This window comes from Canis aureus, chromosome 21 (genome assembly GCF_053574225.1).
Source record: "Canis aureus isolate CA01 chromosome 21, VMU_Caureus_v.1.0, whole genome shotgun sequence".
NCBI classification, from domain to species: Eukaryota; Metazoa; Chordata; class Mammalia; order Carnivora; family Canidae; genus Canis; species Canis aureus.
In genome coordinates this window covers 22594042-22607624 of record NC_135631.1, presented here as the reverse complement: position 1 = coordinate 22607624, position 13583 = coordinate 22594042, and the positions used below count along the sequence as shown (strand labels likewise).

Below are 13583 nucleotides of genomic sequence, written 5' to 3'. Positions count from 1 at the left end.
ACCTCACCTCGTGGACCAGACCTAATCAAGGACACTAACTGCCTGGAGAACTGTGTTGAATCCAGGCCTGGTGGAAGGAATTCAGGGATTTACCAGGGATGCCTGTCCTGCACCTGGGAATGGGCAGGAGGCCTGTGTGTCACCTTTTCCTGCGCAGAGGTCAAATATCATAGCACCATACGACCTACCCTCCTAGGATTTTTGTGAGGATTAAATGAATAGATGTCAATTGTTCATTGAAAGGTGATCATTCCGGTTAGTGTCGATGAGGGCTTTTAAGAAAGAGAATTCAGCTTCTTGGTTCACATATTTGAGGGCCTTCTATATGCGTGGAACTGACTTAGCACCGGAGAAAGATTGTATAGCATATGTTAGGTCACTCTTCTCATGGAGATTGTTCTAGATGGAAGAAACAGACCATAACTGGTGAACAAATAGGGTAACTCCAAGTAGCAATGAATACTGAACGGCAGCAAAATCAGGCTGAGAAGCTAGAAAAAGACCGAGGGAGGGGGAATGAAGCCAGTGCAAGGAGATGTGACATCTGGACAGAGGCCTGAGTTTGAGAAGGAGCCAGAAATGCAAGATCTTAGGAAACATGCCAGGAAGATGGTAGAGAAAATCCAAAGGGCCTCGAGGAGGAACAGCCTGAAGGCATGGTAAGCTTTCTGAAGGCAGGGTCAGACCATAGCATACCTTACTTGCTAAATCCTTGTTACAAAATATTTTTAAACATTAAAGAGGGTAGAGAATTGTGTAATGCACACCCATATATCTCTCACCCAGATTCAGCACTTAGCACCATTTTGACACTATCTTTATGCCTTTGCTTGGCTGGAATAAATCAAATCCCGGACATTGTGACATTTTATCCCTAAGTGCTTCAGTATGCATCCTTTGAAGAAATAAGGGTTTGCTTACATGTCATATAGCTTCCTATATTTAATTGTCACGATGCCATCATCCTAATTCCTTAATATAACCCAGTACCTCGTCCACATTCAAATGTACCTTTTTGCCTCAAAAATATCTGATGTAAACTGGTAAGTTTAAATTCGATTCCGAACAAGGTCCACACACTGCAAGTCATTGTTAACCCAAATGTGTTTTCGTGATGGGTAAAATTCTAAAAGAGACATTTGACATCAGACCTGCGTGTTGGGATGGTTTTTGTATGCCTTGATTTGTAGTCTAAATCTGTAGGAGGCCAGGAGGACCGTGAACTATGATAGATACTGTTGGATTGTCTCCCAAACTGACACCAGAACCCCCTGCCCCATCCTTTGTTCTTGCGAACGGAACTGTGGCCCTGTTCAGGAATCAGAAGGAAGTTGCATTATGTGCCTGGGCTCTCCCTCCTGGCCCGGAAGGGAGTCCTGACTGTCCTGATGGTTGTGGTTCTTGCCCTCCGAACAGCAATTAATTTAGGAATGGACCTGTGACCTAATTCAGACCACTGAGGGAAGTCTGGTAGGTGGGACTTCTGGAAGGGTTTTCTTCTCAAAGGAATGACCCAAGTTTGGGGTCCTCCTCTTTTCAGACTTCTGGATGTCATATGGACATGTTTGGAGCTGTGTCAGGAGCCATCCAGTGGCTGTGCAGGGAAATAGGATAGAGTCCACCATCCTGATGCAGACTGAGGGGAAAAAAGAAATGCCTTGGATCCTTGATGATAATGTGGAACCACAGAACCAAGAACCCCGACACTCCCCTAGCTGAGCTAACGTAAGAGCTAATAATGCCCCTTACTGTGCAAGCCACTTTCTGTTGTCTTATACCCAGAAGCATCCCAATGATACATCCAGTTCACAGGCATCTTTCTGGAAAAAGAAACGTCACCCCTGATAGGTTTTCATTTTCTTTGGATCATAAAAGGGGAACTAACCTTCAAACTCTCCTTATCCTCCTGCTTGAACCTCTGTGTGTGTGTTTGTGTGTTTTCAAACTGGTTGGTTAATGTTTCTCCTTTTCCTTTGAGCTTTTGGCACACCGCTATCTGTGGTTTGACCAGAAACGTCAAGGTTTCTGAAGGTCTGACCTCTGTGGAGTGGGATATCTGCCCATGTCCCTTCCCTCCTTGCAAAGACTTAACCCAAGGTGAAACATCTTTGAATGGCGCAAAGCCATTCATGGAAGATCTCAGTGCACCTGGCTGAAAAAAAGATAAAAACTGTGTTGGGGGAGATTGTAAGCTTGCTAACCGAAGTGAGCCATCCTTCTCAGGAGAGGGAAGACAGCAAGCAGGCCTTGCCTGAGGGAAATAAACTTAGTCCAGTAGGTACGTTCTGTGAGAATTTGGCAACCCTCTGATGTGGACACACAGTGCCTATGGACGAAGTACTTAGTGACAGTTGCATAAGTGATTGGAAAAGGCACTCCACACCAGTCCACCCACAGAGGCCCCTTGGGCTTCCAGTTTCTACTCTGCTTTGGAGAAGAGATTCCACTGTGGTGAGACATGTCCATTCAGGGGACCTATTGTCATGCATCTCTCCACTTGTGGGGAGTTGAAATGGCCATGGTCTTTAGACCTGGAGATCATCCAGGGACAATTTCTCATCATCAACTGGACTCCTTCTACCATTGAGTACGTTTCTAGGGCCCTGTCTTCACCCATGGCTTGCCCAGCTGATGCAAAATATTTCAGTGTTTGCCCAAGTTTAATATCCTTAAGAAAGTCTGCTCCTTCCTCCTGTAATGACATTAGTGCCTTCAAAGCTAGACTAGTTCCTGTTTGGCTCATCCATGCATGTGCGTGGGACAGATAGACATGAAATCACATTCAACTCTGTGGCTAGAGATCCTGGGGAATTAGCTGTGTGTTAAGAATAAAACTAAAGGGACGCTTGGGTGACTCAGTCGGTTAAGTGTCTGCCATCAGCTTGGGTCATGATCTCAGGGTCCTGGGATCAAAGCCCACATTGGGTTCCCTGCTCAGCGGGGAGTCTGCTTCTCCCTCTGTCCCTTGCCCCTGCTTGTGCTCTCTCTCCCTCTCTTTCTCTCACAAGTAAGTAAATAAATAAATCTTTTAAAAAAGAATAAAAATTAACATGTATTAAGGGATTAATATGTTCTAGGTACTAGGCTCTGCATACTTCATACCTATTAACTCATTATCTACTTTACTCTCTAAGAAGGGATGGTGTCTCATTTTCCAGATGACAAAACCGGGGCTCGGGGAGGTGAAATAACTTACCATGAGGTGACCAGTGATGGTAAGGGGATTCATACCCAGGTCTGGCTAATTCTGAACTACTTCCCAAAGTCAGCAGCACGCAACTGCTCGGTGTGTGGTGGCCATTCCCTTCTTGCCCACAGCCATCCTTGGCTTGGAGCTGTCCTAAACCTAGGTTCCCCTGCCCTACCTCTTAGACACTGGCCAGCCCAGGCATCACTTGGTCCTGATGGGACCTGTACCTATGTCTATGACAAGGTTGGAAGAAAGCTCAAATGAGCCTTGCTGATGACTCTCTGACCTGCTCCACCTGACTGTGGTTTGACCTCCTAATGTCAGTGGGATTGGGGGAAAGAAGAATTGAACCAAGGCTTCCCATCCACCAGATCTGGGCAACAGAGCTTTGTGGCCCTGCCTTGCCCCTCTCACCTCCTGGAGCTTGGGGTGGTCTTTGCTCCACTGCTGTTCCTGTTACTCTGTGGGGATGACAAAACATAGTCCCCAGCTGTAGGAGACTTTGCTGTCACTCTTGCTAACACACTGCTGGTTTCTGACTCCAGAATTTTAGTCTGGGAAAGAGGTGCCTTTGGCAGTATAGCTAACTCAGACTAATAACTGGGCCAGTCCTTTGAAGGGCATGCCAGCTTCCTTCCTTAACCCTAAAATGATATCTCTTGGTATTTCTTCATCAAAACATCTTGCTTCTTTAAACACTGGGTTTTATGGATTACTTGGGCTGGTGGTTAAGCTGCTCAAGGAAAACCTGAGAGCAATATATCGGATCCTTATCACACGGTGGATCACCTCCCAACTCAGAACATGGAGTCCTGACTCCCCATCTGGCACTAAATGGAAAATAATCCCCTGGGCTCTTGGACTCTGTACTTACTTGGTGATTCACAATCGAGTAAAACCACCTTCTTTCAGATTGCCCAGAAATCTAAGTTGGAATTTTGATGACTGCTCCATTGTGTAGTTAGAAGCTGAGCCTCGAGTCACGTCCTGGCTCTGCCACCAAATGGCCGAGTGACCTTTGGCCAGTCACCTGAGCCCTCAGAGCCCATGCTTCCTTCTCGGGGAGTTGTTGGGGCATGACTTCTCTAAGTGGTGTCTGAGTTGCCTTTCAGGTCAGCCATCCGCAATCTTGCTGACCAACAGTTCCCCTTACTGTTGCTCTTGTGCTCATGCTTTCTGGCAACGCCTACTCATTGGGTGCTCTGTGGGCCAGGTGCTGTCTTGGTGAAGTAAGAATTTGACACTGGAAGAGGGGGACATGCCCCAGCCCCTTTGCCTGCAGGAAGATTATAGTGTCCAGGGTAGACAGGCCTGTCAACAACATGCCAATGACAGTGATAATGATCTGAACCCAGGGCAGTGGAATCAGAGGGCAAGCATTGCCTGAGCTAGGCCTTGTCCAGCGATTCTAGAGTAGAAACAAATCTCACAGGTGACATGCTTACCGTACCCAAGACAGGTCGTGTTTTTGTGGAACATCTGACCGTGCACTCTGAAATGCCAATGGGTCTTCCATGCATTTCTGGTTGGAGTCCCTCTACCTCTGTTGACCTGGTCATTGTCTGCTTGTGGCAGAGAAAGAAACAACCCTTGGGGTCTCTCCTGCCCCAGGTCCCTCATGCATAGGCATTCTGGAACTGCTACTGATGGGCCCTGAGAGTTGTGCCGAGATCTGTAAGCTCTTTCCCATGTGCCTTTCTGGGCTCCTCCCCGCCCGGTGAGGTCCTTGGCAAGTAGGGCGGGGAGCTGTGTCCTAGACTGCTCACATCTTCAGTCTCATTACTAGCTTAGGAATGCAGAGATCCTTAGTACACCCTTGATGTAGTCTGTTAGGATAGGCTCAGCTGAGCTTTATTGTTGAAAGCTCTTTATTTTATTATTTTTTAAAGATTTTATTTATCCATTTGAGAGAGAATGCACACAAATGTGAGAACACGGGTAAGAGGGGCAGGGAAGCAGAGAGGGAGGGGAAGCAGACTCCTGGCTGAGCAAGGAGCCCAATGTGGGACTCGATCCCGGAACCCGGGATCATGACTGAGCCACCCAGGTGCCCCTCTCGGAAGCTCTTTATATACAGTCATATTGTTGTAGTTTTATCACATTTAAGTATGTGGTATATTTAAATGTGTATGTATACATGTGTGTACACTGAAGCTCACAGATTAGCAGCAGCACCAGTGGGAACAGTCACTTGGCCTTAGCATTTTCACCACTCAGCCTGGGTGCCTTTGTACTTGATGATGAGATGTTTGTGGCAAACACATGTTTACACTTGGTCACTGACTTAAGCCTGTTGGTTTTAGGAAAGCAAACGAGCAGAATGTAGGAGATGATCCAAAGAGTATCTTTGCCTCCCAAAGGATCAGGAGGTCTAGACCATTGGCTGGGCTGGAGCTGAGTTTAAAATGAAATCATTTCTAGAAAGTGAGTACCTCCCTCCTGAGGAGTAGGAGAGGTAAGAACCTCTCCAGCGGGTCCCAATTACTGATGATCGACAAAGGATTAAAAGGGAATCGTTTTCTGATACCCACGTGACAAGGGCTACTGGGTGGCCAGGGCTGGGACTGACCACAGAACGCAGGCTCATGTTGGATGCCCTCAGCAGAGAGCTCTCTACACCACATGCCCCACAGAGCACCCCTCGAAGGCTGGAACCATAGTTTTCCATCCTGCTAGGTGGGTAAAGCACAGTGATGTTCTAACAAACCTGCCCTCTTGGTCACGAAGTCGGTTCTGGGCATTTCAGGTGTTAGGACCCTGCAAAACATTTTTTTTCTTACCTTACAACTTTAACTGTAAACATTGAATTTGCAGTTTGACCCTGGTTGGTTAAAAGTTGCTGTGTAAGCTGCGTGTAATCCGCAGGACAGATTATCCTATGCCTCCCTCCTCAGGACCCCTCTTTGGAGAGGGACTGACTAGCACAGGTGTTTGGGGATTCTGTGCATGTGTCGGAAGCACCGACATCCAGCCACGGAAAATGGTCTAACACACGAAGAGTGGTTGCTTCTGACTGCTGCTCTGAAAAGGGAAAGTGGATTGGAGACCTGTGTGCTTGAGAACCCGACTCCTGGTGGGGAAAAAAAAAAAAAGCCTCAGGGCTGTGGCCGGCCAGAAGTCTCCCCTTCCTCCCTGCTGCATCTGCTGAGGCTTTGTGGGCGAGCTGGGCTTTGGGTAAGGGTAGGAGAAACAGAGGAGCAGGGAGCTGGTTGCAGGGGAGCGGGGGGGGGGGCATGGAGGGAGAGGAGAATGAGAACCCAGAACTCATCCCTGGAATCAGTCTAATTGTTTCCATTCCTCCTCATGAATATTTGGAGCTGTATTCCCCAAAGCTTTTTGGCGGCCCCCAAACAGCTTTCCATTGTTTCAGAGTTTCCCAGAGATGGGTTTCTGGGCCTGAGAGCGAGCCCGATCCCAGACCCCTGCGAGCCTGGGGTCAGGAAGGCCCCGGACACAGGTAATTTCGGAGAGACTCACTGCTCTCCATCAGCAGAAACCAGTCAGCCTGAACTGGGTGTGTTTATTCAGTGGAATCCAGGAACCTCAAGCCACTGGTTTTAATCAGGACAGCTCGCTCTGTGGTAATTGGGGCTCCTCAACCAAGGATCTGGTCCCACTTAGGTTTCCAAATGCCGGCAAGCTTGTTTCCACAGAGTGTCTGCTGCTCACGTGGCCTCCTGCAGACGTAGACTGTCCAGAAGACAGGCTCACTGAAGCACAGGCCTCCTTTTAATGTGGAATTCTGAACTTTTCTGGCAGAGATTTTTCCAGTCTTTGCTTTTTTTTTTTTTTTTTTTTTTTGAAGGAGGGTAAGATAATACTTGATGGCCTTTCTGGAGAAGTCATTTGGAGAGATGAACTGGAACGTGGCAAAGTGAAAATGGTCAGGACCAACGCAGGGCTGATTATACTCATAAACTGCGTGTCTCCCTCAGCTTCTCAGAGCCAACCCCGTGCAGCAGAGCCAGCCTCATGGGTGTGTGTCCCGTGGGGTCCCATAGGGTCCCCACTCAGAAAGGCCCCCGCACTTCACTTACTGACTTCTTGTCACTATCTTGAAAATCCTTCATGTTTGAACGAGGGGCTCCATATTTTTGTTTTGCCCTGATCTCCACAAGTCATGCGACCAGTCCTGCCAAGAGGATTCTGTCGGGCACCCGGGGTGGACTCTGGGATGAAGGCTGGGCTCTTCCACTCACCAGCCACGAGACCTGGGGCTCAGAGTCGTCCTTTCAAGTGAGAGCCTGTCGCCTATGGCTGCTGGGAGAGAAGGAAAGGTTATATACCCTGTAGCACGTAGCACAGTGTGTGGCGCCTAGTAGGCGCTTGAAAACACACACGTCTGGCTGGCCTTTCTAGTCATTTCTTTGTGTCACACGTACTGTTGAACACATACGCCACGTCCTGAATTGTGTCCCCCTGAATTCACACGTTGAAGCCCTAACCTCCCCGTGTGGCTGTACCTGGAGACAAGTTCTTCAGGAGGTAATTAAGGATACATGAGGTCATAGAGGTGGGGGCCTAATCTGATAGGACTGGTGGCATTGTAAGAGGGAGGATGGGGGCGGTGGAGAAGAGAGATCACCACGTGAGAACACAGTGAGACAGCACCTGGTTCTCCGCAGGCCCTCACCAGAAACCAAATGTTCATCTTGGACTTTCCAGCCTGCAGAACTGAGAGGAAAGAAGTTTCTGTTGTTTAAGCCGCTCGGTCCATGATCTTCTGTTTTAGCAGCCCCAGCTGACTAAGAGGGCATACTATGTGCTGGAGGAGACTTGCGGTCTAGACACTTCACTGGGGAAGCCATACTGGGCCCTGCCTTGGTCAAGGTGGAGGGATAAGCTCAGACCCACTCCTCCCTCCCTGAGCAGCTTATGGAAGTCTCCATTCTGTCTCAGCTTATCCAGGAAGAGCAGCAGCCTCCACGTCTGGGACCCCCAGGACACCTGGACCAGCCGTCCTTTGGCTTTGGCCTTGCTGGGTTCGGGGGTGCTGGAGATCAAAGAATCGAAGCCACCCTCATGGGAGCGTCCCTGGGGAATGTTTTCTGCCATCCCTGTCACCCGCATCCATCTCTTCTTGCCACTGTTGTAAAATCTGGGGCCTGTTTCTAGATGTGTAGTCATTCAGCCACCACTGGCAGTGCCCCTCACCCCAGCACCGTGTGTCAGCCGGGTCACACCCCCGTGACCTTCCCCCAGCTGGGAGACACTTGGCCTTACCTTCTGCCCACTGTGCTTGGAAGTGCCTCTCCAAGGACGGGGTGGGGCAGCGATGTTGAGGTTCTGTGTAGAGAGCCTGTGAAGTCTTGCCCATCGTCGCCGTGGTGGTAACGGTGATATAATAAAGGTAAGTAGCCGCACTTGATGAATTGAAGCACCAGGCACTGTTCTGAGTGCTTTATGCATATTAACTCACTTTGCCAGAGAGTCACAAAGTCCTACTATTGAGCCTATGTCACAGATGAAGAAACTGAGGCAGGTGAGTCCTCACAGTGGCATCTCTCCCGTAGCCGATAGCATCACATGCATGTATGCACATGCGTGTGTGGTACCAACGCCGGCTAGCTCTCTGGGTGTTTGAGATGACTTCTCCAGATGTCCACCTGTTAGGTGGCCCTTGGTTGTTTATGAGGGAGGGAAGGGCCTTGACTTAACCAGGGACGTGGCTGGCTCCCCTGGGGCAGGAAGTAGGGCTTCTCTGCTGAGTCTGGCAGTGATGCGGGCTGCTGCTCAGGTGCTGGCTCGCCTTCTGAGCCAGGTGGCCTGCAAGGAGCTACCAGACACTTGAAAGAATGTGGTCAGACCACATCCTACCCAGGAGACAGCTGGGGTGCTCAGGAGCCAGCCAATAGTAAGATCTGTCTGTGAGCCAGCCCTCAGGAGTGCCTGTTTGGGGTGTCTGGTCATCCTCTCCCTCCTCTTCCCACTGCCAGCCACTCTCCAGCTGCTGATCTCATTTCATAGAAGGCTCCAGAACCCTTGAGCAAAAAAATGCACATGGGCTCATGTATAAATTGCCTCCCTGACAATGAGCTATTGTTAACCCTTTAAGTTCTTAGGCCATTTCCAAATCGAGAATACATATCTGATTTTAGTATGTGTATCTCACTTGCTAAAAAAGTTTTTGGTTTTGTTTTGTTTTTTAAGAACATGGGTTTTTAGAATCACTTGGGCTTGGTTGAGGCCCAGCTGTTGCACTTGCTAGCTCTGTAACCTAATGCAAGTTACTTACCTTTTCTGAGCTTGTTTCCTCCCATAAACTGAGAATAATGAAAGCTATCATACAGGGTTGTTGAGAGGATTTGAGTGTGATAGTGCATGAAAGACATTTACGTAGTTTATGGCTTATAATAAATGCTCAATAAACATTAGTTGCTGCTGGTAAGCAGTCTGAGGTAAAGGAGTAGCCTCGGGGAGGCTCAATCTCCTGAGATCAACTAAGAGAGGAAAGAAAAAATAGGAAATCTGAGGATTGCAAACCAGTTTGATTCAGGGAACTTTTTTTTTTTAAGGTTTTATTTATTTATTTATTCATGGGAGACAGAGAAAGAGGCCAAGACACAGGCAAAGGGAGAAGCAGGCTCCCTGCAGGAAGCCAATGTGGGACTCGATCCCAGGACTCCAGGATCACATCCTGGGCCAAAGGCAGGTGCTCAGCTGCTGAGCCACCCAGGGATCCCTGGAGACCAGGTTCCAATGCAGCAAATGTCTGTCCGGCCCTACCAACATGTATGGTTCGTCTCTTGTTATCCTAGAGGCAACCTCTACAGGCAGCTACCACCCAGTTCACAGTCGAGAAAGCCTGCCTGATTCTGCAGACTTGAGTCAGAAGCTTCTGACCCTCAAGCCCAGTGTTTCTTACCCGTCAGAGATCCTCTGAAGGTGAGTAGAGAATGTGGGTTTTCCTGGGATTCTAGTGTCGAACCAAACCAGGAACTCCCTGGGTATTTTGGGATGTGCTCAGTAGTTTGAAGACGACTTTCCAGGCAGAGACACCTGATGTTCCAGAGGATTATTTTGAGTCACTTTCTCTGAATGAACTGACAATTAGAAGTCCTGCCCCAAGGATGTCCGGCTGGCTTAGCCGGTAGAGCACGCAGCTCTTGATCTCAGGGTTGTTGAGTTCGAGCCCCATGTTGGGTGTAGAGATTACTTAAGAAGTCCTGTCCCAGCAGACAGTAATAGTCAATTGCTACCTTTTTTACTAGAAACTTCCACTCGAGAGAAATGGTATAATTACCCCAAGGCAGGATGCTAGTAACTAGGACTGTGTTTAAATAATTGCCTCACGTTGAAAATGTATACCTTATTTTTTTTTTCTTTTTTTTCTTTTTTTTTTTTTTTACATTTTATTCTCAGCCCTGGAGAGCAACCTCAGCTACCCTCTCAATTAAAATATCAGTGGCAACTGCAGAATTTCTATGTAGGGGAGGTGCTGCCTTAATCTGGTTTCAGGGAGTGGTTGAGGGATTGGTTTGAAGCTCCCTGGGCATAAGGTTGTCTTTTACAGCAAATTTATTTGGGTTGGTGTGGAGCTAAGGGTAACCAGGGGACGGCCGAGGCCTTGTCCAGGCCGCTCTGGTGCTTGGACGATTAAGCATCACCTTGGGTATTTTTAGACCTCTCGGCGGCAGATAAATTTAGAAGCGCGGCAGCATGCCTTTCTGGGTCTGTAGCTTGCAAATGGTGTGGTCCTGTCCAGCTTCACCTCGCAGCTTCCAGTTCTCAGAGGGTGAGGCAGCCCTCCCGGTGAGCAAGGGCCCTGCCAGGATCCACTGAGGCCCAGGTCCCAGAGCAAGCTGGGAGGCAAGCACTTCCTTCTCACGGTCAGGAACAGAGGTCAGGGGAAGAGGGGGCTGTGTGTGTGGGGAGCCCCAGGAATAGAGAAATGCCCTCTCCATGTAATTTTTTCCCTGAGTCCTGACCCTGAGCCCTGACCGGTATCCTCCCTAGGGACCCGGGCTGAGGAGAGGGACCACCACAGAGGAACTGCTCCCCCTTCGGGGAAGATCACATCTGTGTGTTCTAGAAGCTGGTCTTGAGTGTTTCATATGTAGGCACTGTGCTGGGGACGGAGGCTAGGGAAGGGCAGGCGACAGTGAGGGTTAGCAGGGGGCTGTGCATTAAACAGCAATGCAGCCACCCCTGGAGGAGAACCGTGTGGCCCCTGAACCATGGACACCTGACTGCTCTGGGTCGAGGAAGTCTCCTGAAGCCAGGAGCGGGAGGGGGTTGGTAGAGGGGGAAGCCTTGGGTTGGTTGAGGGGGAGGCCTTGAGTGTGGGTGCTTGAGGGGAGGGACAGTACAGGGAAAGGGAACAGCCTGTGCGAGGGCCCAAAGGCAGAAATCAGCATAGACCAGAAGACTGGAGTGGCTGGGGAGGTAAACACGACTAAGGATTGTGGTGTTTGTCCCGAGGCGGGGGTTGTCATGGTGGGAACTGGGCTTGGAAAGGAAGGATCGCTCTAGCTGGAGAGTGGATGGATCCTTGGGGCCAGGGCAGGGAGCTGGATACCTGTGTAGAGGCTCTGGGGTGCTCCAGGAGGGAGAGAGCAAGCTCGGACCACAGTAGCCTTGGAAGATTGAGGCAAGTAGGTGGTTCACAGGACACCACAGTGACAGGTTTAGAAATCGATTAGATACTGGCAACATTGACAGTCAGGACTCAGGCGTCTAGGGTTCGTGGTAGGTTAGACATGGAGGCTTTCGATGGGGTGAGAGGAGCCTATGGGGAGAGGACCAGGTTTGGGACATGCTGAGATCGGGGTATCTGTGAGATATCCAAATAAAGTTGTAAGTAACAAGGTGGCTGATGGACCTGAAGAAGACTTGAAAATCGTCCACATTTAGGTGAGCAGTATCTAGAGGTCCTGGAGTCCTTCCTGGTGCTCAGCGCCTTCTAGGCCTTCTCTCATTTCACTGACAAGCATGCGACACACACACAGTGCTTATCCCTCTTTTAGAAACGAGAGTGGAGGCCTGGTGGGTGGGGGAAGGTGCCTCCCAAACCACATGAGTAATGAGTCTCGGGGTCAGGCGTAAGTGACCTGAAGCTCACACCATGCCACCATCAGGGGCAGTCCAGGTCTTCTGAGGCCTCAAGTGTACATAGTCAAGAAAAAGAATCCAGAGGAAAAAAAAGAATCCAAAATTACAAATGCAGCATGGGCATACAAGCAAGTATTTATTTAGAATGAGACAAGGATACTACAACACACTTATGAAAGCTGACACATGTCACAAAACCCAGAGCAATCATTTGATTAACTGCCTAATACACCTCGACGGTACTTCCCCCCCACACACACATTCTTTGGCTTTGATCACCTCTTCAGATGACAATGCTCTTAAACTACTTTTAAAAAAAAAAAAAAGATTTTTATTTATTCATTCATGAGAGAGAGCGAGAGAGATTGGCGGAGAAGCAGGCTTCATGCAGGGAGCCCGATGTGGGACTCCATCCCAGGTCTCCAGGATCACACCCTGGCCTGAAGGCTGAGCTAAACCGCTGAGCCACCGGGGCTGCCCTTAAACTACTTTCTAAAGGAATAATCCAGTCTTCCCTTTAGAATAGTTTATCAAAGGTTTGTTTTTCTTGTATCACTGATAGTTTAGAAAACTTTGTTTTGGCTTTTTACCTCATCGTGGGTGGTGTCAAGTATTCATAGGATTGTTGTGAAATTTAGGGAAACAGTGATCGTATTTATTTACAAGCCATGAGATGTAGAAGAATTTCCTACAGACTGGCTTCTGGCCCTATGCTTTCTGAGCTTCATTTCTTCTTCGCTCCTCTCCCTGTCTGGTGCTGAGGACGGCCGTGCCCATCCATACCCTGATCCGACCTGCACCCTGCGTCAGGACGCATTTGACAGTAGAGTGCGTCTGGCTGTCCTTGGTTAGCGATATATTGACTGTAGGTGGGAACGACTGCTAACCACTAAGCCTAGCAGACTATATCCCCACCTCGACTTCCCTTCATGCAGCTCCTGGAAGTGCCCACCTAATGCCCATGGACACTGGATGGATGGTCAGTTGGCGTGGGAAGAGAGAGCAGTCTTATCTGGTGTGGTTAATCTTACGTTGGCCACCTTTTATAAAAACACATGTCCAACTGAACACATTGCTAGCCCCCCCCCAAGGGTTCTGGGAGGGACCTGCATGTGTAAGGGCTCAGCAATGTTTAAGCTTCCTTGGTCTCACCGTAATTTGCCTTGGCTGAAACCCCAGCCCATCAGACCGTAGGGAGGTGGGTCAGCCTGTTAGCTGCACCTTCATGTCCTGAAAGTGCCCGAACTTTGTTGCTGTAATAAAACTTCTCAACTGTTTAGACCTGAGTATTTAAGAACTGTTTCACACAGTTTCCTGTTTTCTGAAACAGAAACAGAGTGAG

General features: G+C 49.0%; 1 protein-coding gene and 1 long non-coding RNA gene across 5 annotated transcripts in view; one reads left to right on the top strand and one right to left on the bottom strand.

The window, feature by feature from the left end:
• Positions 1-13583, top strand: part of ABTB2 (ankyrin repeat and BTB domain containing 2) — a 165652-nt gene that overhangs the window by 27763 nt on the left and 124306 nt on the right. The window contains exons 1-2 of one of the 3 annotated variants that reach the window (XM_077863555.1): positions 7778-8540; positions 9949-10075. The exons of the other annotated variants lie outside the window; for them this stretch is intronic. The gene's annotated coding sequence lies outside the window, so the exon portion shown is untranslated. Of the gene's footprint in view, positions 1-7777; positions 8541-9948; positions 10076-13583 lie in introns of those variants that run through there. 3 annotated transcript variants of the gene reach the window in all.
• LOC144292756 (uncharacterized) lies at positions 6953-8638 on the bottom strand. 2 transcript variants are annotated; one of them, XR_013360092.1, is made up of 2 exons: positions 8414-8638; positions 6953-7450 (listed from the first exon to the last, which is right to left on the bottom strand). It is a non-coding gene; the product is annotated as an uncharacterized LOC144292756 (long non-coding RNA). The 2 variants fall into 2 exon arrangements; XR_013360093.1 differs by having other exon boundaries at positions 6953-7447.